We start from the raw sequence: 9,718 nt of genomic DNA, 5'->3' as shown, positions 1-9,718 counted from the left end.
CAAGTGGAAGCAACTTAAATGCCCAGCAGTTGAGAGTCGGTTACATTATGATACATCTATCCACTGTTCTTGTGCAGTTATTAATAGTGATGAGCGATGGGTATATTTATTCACAGAATTTAGTCACTTTTTATTGATAAACAAAAAGGTATGCTTTAGAAATATAAACTTGCCTGTATTTTAAAATCATATGTGTGAATACATGTTTACTCAAACCCATTGATATTTTAAGCTCAATCTTGGTTGTTTTGTCACTTATAAAGCATCTTAAGGGGCTACAGGGCTACAAGTTCAGTTCATTGGTAAAACAATTAAGCAAATGTCCAGCATGTGGAAGGCCAGGGATTTGGCCCTTAATACCACACACACACACACACACACACCTACTTCAAAATGAGAATGGATAACTGGTGAAAATAGTTTTTTCAAGAAATTCAAGTTTGGACTGGGGTTGTGACTCAGTGGTAGAGCCCTTACCAAGCATGTGTTAGGCCCTGGGTTTGATCCTCAGCACCACATGAAAATAAAATAAAGGTATTGTGTCCACCTATAACTAAAACAAAATATTTACAAAAAGAAGTTCAAGTTCCTATCTGAAATCTTAACTTTCACTAGTTTATCTGGTTCATGGATTAAAATCAAGAAATATCCTCACTTCCAGAAAATAAGTGTTTTATTCAGTAAGAGATGGAGGAAATATTCTTTTTTAAATTTGTTTTACTGATACTCATTCTGAAATAAATATGATCAATATTATACAAATATGTTTTTATATCTCTTGATAGATCTCTTTATGCACTGTCTGATATGAGCAATCTGTTTGTAGGTGAGGCTGTCTACATTTTCAAAGATCTTTCTTAGAACCTACCAAATACACCTTTATCAATTTGATAATTAAGCTTAGGTACATAATAAGCACCTAGTAAACTTATTGACCAGAGCTTAGACTTAATTCTCATTAAGCTTTAAGATTAAGCTTTAAGATTAGAGATTTTTATTCATTGGTCATTGCCACATCCTCATCATCTGGATCAGAATGTGACACACAGTAGATGTTCAGTAAATGTTCAGAAAGTAAATGAATAGTTTATTGCATACTATGTAAAATAACTCCTTTGAATAAAATAATCCATTTACCTTAGTAACTGAAAATTGCTGTCAGTTGTCATCTCACAGATAAGTAACTTGCCCATTTTCAGAGTTGATCAATGCTGGATCTGGGGTTTAAAGTTACCTGATCTGGTTTAGAGTTGATGTAAATAAGCTGTCTATCCTTTAAGTACACATCACTCCTGGGGCTCTTAGAGGAAGAAGAGACTATAGGAAATATCTTGTGCTGCTGTGTTGCTACTCAAATATTCTTTCATTCATGTCTTCAGTGAACACTTACTGAATGCCGATCATGGACCTGCTTAAGATACTGGAATTGATTTACAATGGTTAAAATTTCAGGTGAAATTCCCCATTCTAATGGGAAAGGAGAGAAACAACAAATGTGACAACTAGGGAAAAAATGAGATAACTTTAGCAGCTGATTGGTGTGCTCTGAGGGTACTTTAAATAAGCTGATCAAGGATGACTCTTCTAAGGAGGAGGAGCCCTCCACTGGAAGATTGGGACAAACTGATACAGACAGGATCACCAAATAAGTGTAAAAACACTAAGAAATAGGCTCAAAATGTTTGAGGATGGTAAAACAACTAATACGCAGGAAACCAGGAGGAAAGTGGGAGCTAGGTGGCAAGTCCATCAAAATCGTTTTTATTTCATTGGAATTTTTAAAGCTGTGAGCGAACAGGTGTTCAGGCATTTTAAGCTGAATAATCAATTAAAAAACATCATATTAAATGACAATTAAAGATCATTAATTACCTAAGTGTGAGTTATTTTAATTTTCAAAAAACTTAAAAAAAAATAAGAAAAATATAGAGCAACTAAATTACTATTGTGAAAAAAGATGAATTTAAAATAAATCACTGGGGATGGTATATTGACGATAGAAAAGGTTACTTAATACTGGCATTGGTTTTCAACAGAAATCATGGAATCTCCCCTCTGGAGAGGATTTAAAATAGGATTAGATATATTCACTCAGTGCAACCTTGCCTGAAAGCTCCACTGACCTCCCAAGGTCTTGCCAGTCCTGTGATTCTGTGATAAAATTAGACTCTTTCATTGGGCAAAAACAACCCAAGGTTCACTGTGCCAGCTGCAACCTGGAATAATTGGAAGGGACTGATTTTGGAGTAGTATACCTCCTACAGCTGAGACAAGATGCAATTAACAGATCCCCAAACCTCTCTTATTTCATGCTGTACTGAGTACTGGTTCTCAGCCAATAATGACTTGTATCAGTGATACAGAAAAGTCAAGTGGTCTGATCCATGATTAAATAGTGGATGTCTTTATTAGCTGCTGACCTTGCTTTGAACAGAATGGCTTCAAGAATTGTGTATCTATTAGCTGATTCTTTGATCCTTGAAAATACGAGCCAGATGAATCCAGTAATGCATTTTTATTTGGCTTCTTTTCCACCATTCTCAAGATGAAATAACTCCAGTTTCACACACAAGCCTTAACCTCATTAAACAACTCAGCTCAACTGTTCTGACACTTAATCATCAGCACTTACCCATTGTATTTTTGCACTTAACAATTTCTGCTTTGAAGAAAAATTTGAGTAAATAACTTTTTTTCTACAATATTCCTATGTAGTGGCAATTGGGTAGTGACTAGAGCAAAACACCAGAGTAAGACAAATCTGGGCTTATGCCAGCTCCTTCTCACTCCAGATGTGCAAACTTGAGGAAGTTACCCATTTGTCTAAGCCTTGATTTCTTGTATTAGGGATAAAAATAGTTCCTCTCTCAGAGACATTAGGATTAAATGAGATAATGTAAAATAGCTTTCTGCCCTCCCCTTCCATGTTCCTTTTTATCCCATTTCTAATGTTGATTTGACATGAGCACTACCAGATATAATCATGTGTGTGTATTTGTGTATTCACTGGTTATGGTTGTTTTACTCCCCACCTTTACCCTCTGCTAACACATACACCAATCCTGAGGTAGGCTCCATGAGAGCAGGAGTTCTCTTTGATAGAAGTTACACATAAAAGTCCTTTGATTAACATTTTTGGAATAAATGAAAGCAATAAAACATGTTAGGTGCTGTGGAGCTTGTCTATAATCTCAGTGGCCCAGAAGGCTGAGGCAGAAGGATTACAAGTTCAAAGTCAGCCTCAACAACTTAGCCAGACCCTGTCATAAAATAAAATAAGACCCTGTCTTAAAATAAAAAATAACAAGGGCTGGGGATGTGACTCAGTGGTTCAATCCCTGGATTGAACAAAGAAAACAAAATCTCTCACTCACATAGTGATATCTGGTATGTGATCAGCATTTCATTAAATGTTAACTGATTTTTCCCCCCTCAGAAACAATGGAGTATTTAGCTGTATTCATCAGTTCATCATCTGAAGCAGACTGGAGCCAAGAGCGAAGTAACAGAAACTTGAACAATGGACCAAAAGCTTGGATCTGGCTTTGCCAACAACAATTGACCTTTGAGTGAGTCATTTTATCTGTTTGATATCCTTTCATATGTGAGATCCTCTGAGATCTATAATGTTATTAATAATGTCATTAATTTTTGTGTAAATATACATCATGTTCTTTAGAAAAGGGGGTATGAAAGACCCAAGAAAAGATGGACTTACTCCACTAGATGCTCTTAGAACCAGTCTCTCACATGCCTGTCATCCTTAAGTAAATTAATTTTAAAGAGAGGAAATCGAGAAATAGGTTAGCTGGGCGCAGTGGCATATGCCTATAATACCAGCTGCTCAGGAGGCTCAAGCAGGAAGATTGCAAGTTTGAGGCCAGCCTGGGCAATTTAGCAAGACCTGTTTCAAAATAATGAATAAAAAAATGGCTGGGAATGTAGCTCAGTGGTAGCGTTCCTGGGTTTAATCAACAGTGCCAACAATATTTTAAAGATAAAAGAAATGAATTAAAGTATGTGGGAAAATTTTCCAGTGAGTATCTTCACTGCTTCTTCTATTTACCCCATCATATTCCACAAAACACAAAAAAGGGAAAATTCCTCAATCATGGTTCAGGAGAAAAAAAAATTGAGCAGCCTGGTCATATTTGTCTTCTCTAGATCACATTTGTCTTTCTTGTATGTCAAAATACATTTGTGTTTGTATTAGTCAGCTTCACATTTTCACAAAGAAATACCTGAGGAAATTAACTTATAAAGAGTAAAGACTTATTTTGGCTCATGGCTCTGAAGGCCCCAGTCCAGGATCACATGGACATATAATTTTATGCCTCTGGTGAGGACAGTACATCAGGGTTGGAGTGTATGGCAGAGCCAACCACTTACATCATGAGCCAGGACCACAGAGACAGAACACGTTCAGGGTCCTAGAGTCTCATTCATGGCATGTCCCCACTTACCTAAGGACCTATGGACCTTCTCTAAGGCCCTACCTCACAATGATGCCACCACAGGGACCAACCCTTTTAACACATAGACCTTGGGGGAGCACTATCAAACCAGAGCAGTGTTCCAGAACAAACATTGCTTTTCCACAGAGTCACCTTTTCCTACTTACTTCCTTCTTTCAAATATATACCAGGTTCATGATGTATATTCAAGCCCCAGGTATGTAGGAAGAAAAGAAGTTCTTGGCAGAAGGCTCAAATTCTGGGAAGAAATTGTAACCTGGAGATTTAGACACAAACACAACTCCATTCCGTTTTAAACTTTAAATATTTATGTAAATTCAAGATGAAAGCATACCTGCTGGCTTATGTTTAAATAAGTAAATATAGTAGGCCTCCTTATCCATAGTTTTACCTTCCATAGTTTCAGTTGCCTCTAGCATGAAAATATAAAATGGAACATCCCAGAAATCAACAGCCTATAAGTTTTAAATTACATACCAGTCTGAGTAATATAATAAAATCTCCAATTGTCATATTCTCTACTGTTTGGGATGTGAATTATTCTTCTGTCTGGCATATCCTTGCTGTGTAGTACCTACCCATTAGTCACTTAGTAGCCATCTCAGTTTTCAGCTCTACTGTCATGGTATGGCAATGCTTGATTTCAAATAACCCTTGTGTTACTGAATAATGGCCCCTGTGCAACAGTAATGGTGCCAGCAATTCAAATATGCCAAAGCAGAGCTACAAAGTGCTTTCTCTGAGTGAAATTATGAAAAATCTCACCTAATAAAAAGGAAAAAAAAAGTATGTGCTGAGGTTGCTAAGATGCACAAGTAAATGACAATTCAACAGGAAAAAGAGGAGACCACTTTTACACAACTTTCATTATAGTATATCGTTATTCTATTTTCATTATTCCTATTACTACTGTTAACCTCTTACTATGCTTAATTTATTACTTAAGCTTTATCATAGCAGCACACATGGGAAGAGTACATTGTACACAGTACTCCATGTATTCCATAGATTCAGGCATCTTCTGGAGCTCCCAGAACACATTCCTATCCATAAAGAGGGACTCTGGTGTTTGCAGAGCATAAGAGGGCAGGAAAAGAGGTAGAATAAATATAAGGAAAATGTGTGAAAACCAATAAAATAATAAAAATAATTCTCAACCTCAAATGGAAAAAATTTTATCTAGTAGTGTATCTAATAACCAGAAAAAGTAGTTTAAGGGCAAAGTTTTTAATAATTGTTTCAAACATTTTTTTTTCAGAATTTAGAAATTAGATGGTGATTTGATTGGGGAGATGTTTTGAAAAGGGAAAAAATGAATAGTATAAAATGTCTAAAGATGCTGATTGAGAGTAACAACAAAGCCAGATGGCATAAATGGCATCCGTAGGGATTTTGTGGCATAAGAAGCTATGTGAAAAAGTGCCTCCTCTATCCTGAGCAGGGTGCAGTCCCATACTGAGCATGCTCTGTGTCCTTAACTAGCTACATGAACTCAGCACGCTCGACCTGAAACTCCTACCTTTCTCTTAACTATTTAGACTCTGTTTTTAGCCATCTTTATTACTTCAATATGCTGATTTTGTTGTTTTAATCTAAAAGTTATCTTGTTTGTGAAACAGTTATGGTATATCTATATTTCAAAATTTTACATAGCCATTAAAAAATAATGAGAACAGCTTTAAGTATTGAATTTAGATCAGGTTAAAAAATCAAGTTGCAGAACAACCTGTATGCTACAATCCTATTTTGGTAACAAAAACATGTACATATTTATTTGTATAATACTAGGGAGAGGTAGGAAAAATACACATAAACTACTAGCTTTGGTTTTCTCAAGGGTGGGGAAGGGACAAGACAGCAAAAAGAAATGGAAAAGATAATTAACTTTTTTCTTCATATTTCTACATTGCTTATTTGTTAGAAGAACAAGTATTGCTTTTGTTGCTGAAATGGAAAAGTATCTAAAGAATTCCTTAGGGTTCTGTGTAGGATTATTAATTCATATGGACAAATATTTTGTGTGAATTTTTTGTGAGACCATTCATTAATTGGTTCCCAAATAATTCTCATGTGTGATACTTACTTGGTGCATGGTCCGATCACTGTCAGAAGCTGCAAATTGTCTATCCAATAAATATTCTCCATTCTCCATTCTCCCTATTATATGAAACCTTGTAGTATTTTCAAAGCCTACATGGCCAACTTAAAAGTAAAACCAAACAGAACAATACAAACAAAAGGAAATAAAATAGATAATCTAATCTCCATACAACTAAGGGTGTTCATGAGAATAAAATCTAGTCAAACGAATAAGTAGAAGTTACAGGAGTCTCCCAGGAATACTTCTTTCAGGGAAGACTGGCAGCTGCATATACCCTTTTGCCCTCCAATCTTTCTTCTTCCTGCTGCCAGGAATGATGACAGAAAAACTGGAGCACTAGCAGCTTTTTGGACCATGAGGTGACACTGAGGATTAAGGCCACACAATGAGGACGATGGAGCAGAAAAAGAGAGAGAAGGGTGTTTTCTGATGACTCCATGGTGCCAATTAACAAACCTGGAATGTCTACTTTTGACTCCCTTTCATTTGAGCAAGTGAATTTTTTTGTGTGTTTAATCACTACTATTTTTGGATTTTGTATTGTATGCAACTGCGTTTAGTTCTAATTAATTAATATGTACAGATTAGATATATGTGAAAATAAAATTTCTTATGGGAGAAGTTGTAGAATGAAATTATATATTTTTGCTTTTGCTGCAAATGCTTATTCTTTCCATGCTCTGATCCAGAGCAACTCACTTGTTAAATCATAACAATGCTGGTTGTGCCTATCTTGCTTCCATAAAACACTTCCATTTCAGATGAATAATTGAGTATTTGGAGCTGTCATGAAAGTTCTTGGTCTCTGCCTCTCCTGCTAACAATAGAAGGTCTTGATGAATTGATTAAGCAAAAATAAAAGTGCACTGAGGCAAGAGTGCCACAATCGCTTAAACCTGTTTTTAGGGGGTCAGAGTGCTAATCTGAAACTCTAGACAACAAAACGTCAACTGTAAATAAGAAATCTGAGCTGAAATGGAGCACAAGCCTTGTTCAATGACATGAGAACAGAACTGGAAGTAAAGCCGTCTAATGGGTTCTAATTCCAGCTCTGCCATCTAATTGTCATTTGTGCCTGAATGATATCATTTAGTTTATCCATGCCTCATTAGTGAAATGGGATAACTGACCCATAGGGAAAGGAATATTCGATGGTGGAGTGAAGTATGGGTGAGGGAACTTAGTGAAAGCCCTCCCTCTATGAAAAAAGGTACATTTCTGGAGCAGATGTGCTCAGCCACCCAGATATTACATTTATACTGAAAGCATGACTTGGTTCCTAGGGAAAAAAAAACGACTGTTTTGAACTAATGGTGATTGGCAGAGATCAGGGAAGATGGTGGTCCTTTTGTAGAGTATAGACAGCGGGGAACAGGCAGCAAGCACTCTTTTTGTCCTCTCCTCCCAGTTGTTAGTGGCCGTGACAATGAGACATAACTGTGGTATTAGCTCTTAAACAAATAGTCACTCTTACTATGTAATTGAAAGAGTTGTCCTGTGCAACTTGATTTCCTTTTTAAAAATTTCATTAAGCAGGAAATGGGAATTATTATCCCCATTTTACTGATGAGATCCTTCAAGTTCAGAAACAAGGAAAAAAAAAAAAAAAAAAACCAACCAAGGTCATTTGGGTATTGAATGGCAGAGATGTAATCTAAATTCAACATTTCTAACTAACTCTAACGTTTACTAGTGTAAACACACCATATTCTGAGATGAATGAGACATTAGGAGGCAATTATAACTAATATGTAAGTTTAATAGGGCATATTTAAAGATGTGAGAATTGCCAGGTGTGGTGGTGCATATCCTAACTAAGGGCTAAGTTTGAGACCAGCCTCGCCAGCTTACCCAGATTCTATCTTGAAATAAAAATTTAAAAGGGCTGGGATGTATTTCAATGGTAAAACACATACCTAGCATGTGTGATGCCCTGGGTTCAAATACCAAGTAAATAAGTAAATAAAACAAGAATAATTATCTCATGCTCTTTCCCCCCATGCTGCATACAATCTTGACTAAGAAAATACTCAAAGTACACACAAATATGTATACATACTCATGAGCATTAGCATTTACATGAAGATCAAAACTGCTGTTAATAATTTAGTAGTGACCTAGGCTCTGAACCATTAAGACTGGAATTTTCCAAGCAGAATGTGAAATAACAATGGGTCAGAAGCTCCAGAGGATAGCAGACCCATCTGTCTTCCTCATTCCTGGATCCTCAGGATTTAGAATTATCCCAGTTAAGTCAAATGAAGAAAAACAATTTGTAGAAAAAAGGGATGTTTGGAAGTAATTCTTTTACCTATAGTTCAAGCATACTTTTGAAACTTTAATGATTTTAAATTTTGATTATCCCATTAGGCTACCTAATGTGGATTACTGGATGTTTAAGATTTGAAGCTTGAGACCTTTGCACAGTGAAACCTCCAAGATTCTCAGACACACAAGGGCAGAGAAGATGACTTTTATTGGTTTTTCCTATCACATTCTCAGTAATACCATAGTTCCTGACCTAGATGTTTAATATGTGCTAAATTCACAAATCAATGGTACTGTGAAAAAGTGAGAAATGTGATATATTACTAATCACATGTCATATAACCAAGTAAGACTTGAGTCTAAATGAAGAGACTGATAAACCTAAACAAGTGAAAGTCCAAAAAGGCTATTCTTTTTGTACACCAAGATTCAGTTTCATATTTTTTGTGAAATGCATTGAAATAGCCATGTTAACGTAAATGATGACTTCACTATACTAACTAGAAAGCTAATGACTTTGAAGAGTTAATACAGTTTTAAAGAGGCTAATTTTATACTTAGTAGCAATTTTGCCACTAAAGATTACACTCTCTAATGGAATCATTTATGTATGTAGAGTTAAGAAAATCTTAACAGAAAAAAAAGAATAACATGCATGGCTTAGGCCATCAATCACCATTAGTTTGGGTTGGACACATAAGGGATGTTCTTTTTTTGTGGTTTTAGTTTCAATACAGATAAGAGGAAAGACCCTTACATTACTAACTGTATGTAACAAGAAATTATTTTTCTTGCAGTAACTACATGATGTGTTCCAACACTCCTGAGCTCTGAAGTTTCCCTGAAGCAGATGGAAAGCCATTCACCTTGGTGA

This window comes from Sciurus vulgaris (genome assembly GCF_902686455.1).
Source record: "Sciurus vulgaris genome assembly, chromosome: 6".
Lineage (NCBI taxonomy): Eukaryota > Metazoa > Chordata > Mammalia > Rodentia > Sciuridae > Sciurus > Sciurus vulgaris.
Note: the sequence above shows the minus strand (reverse complement) of the source record.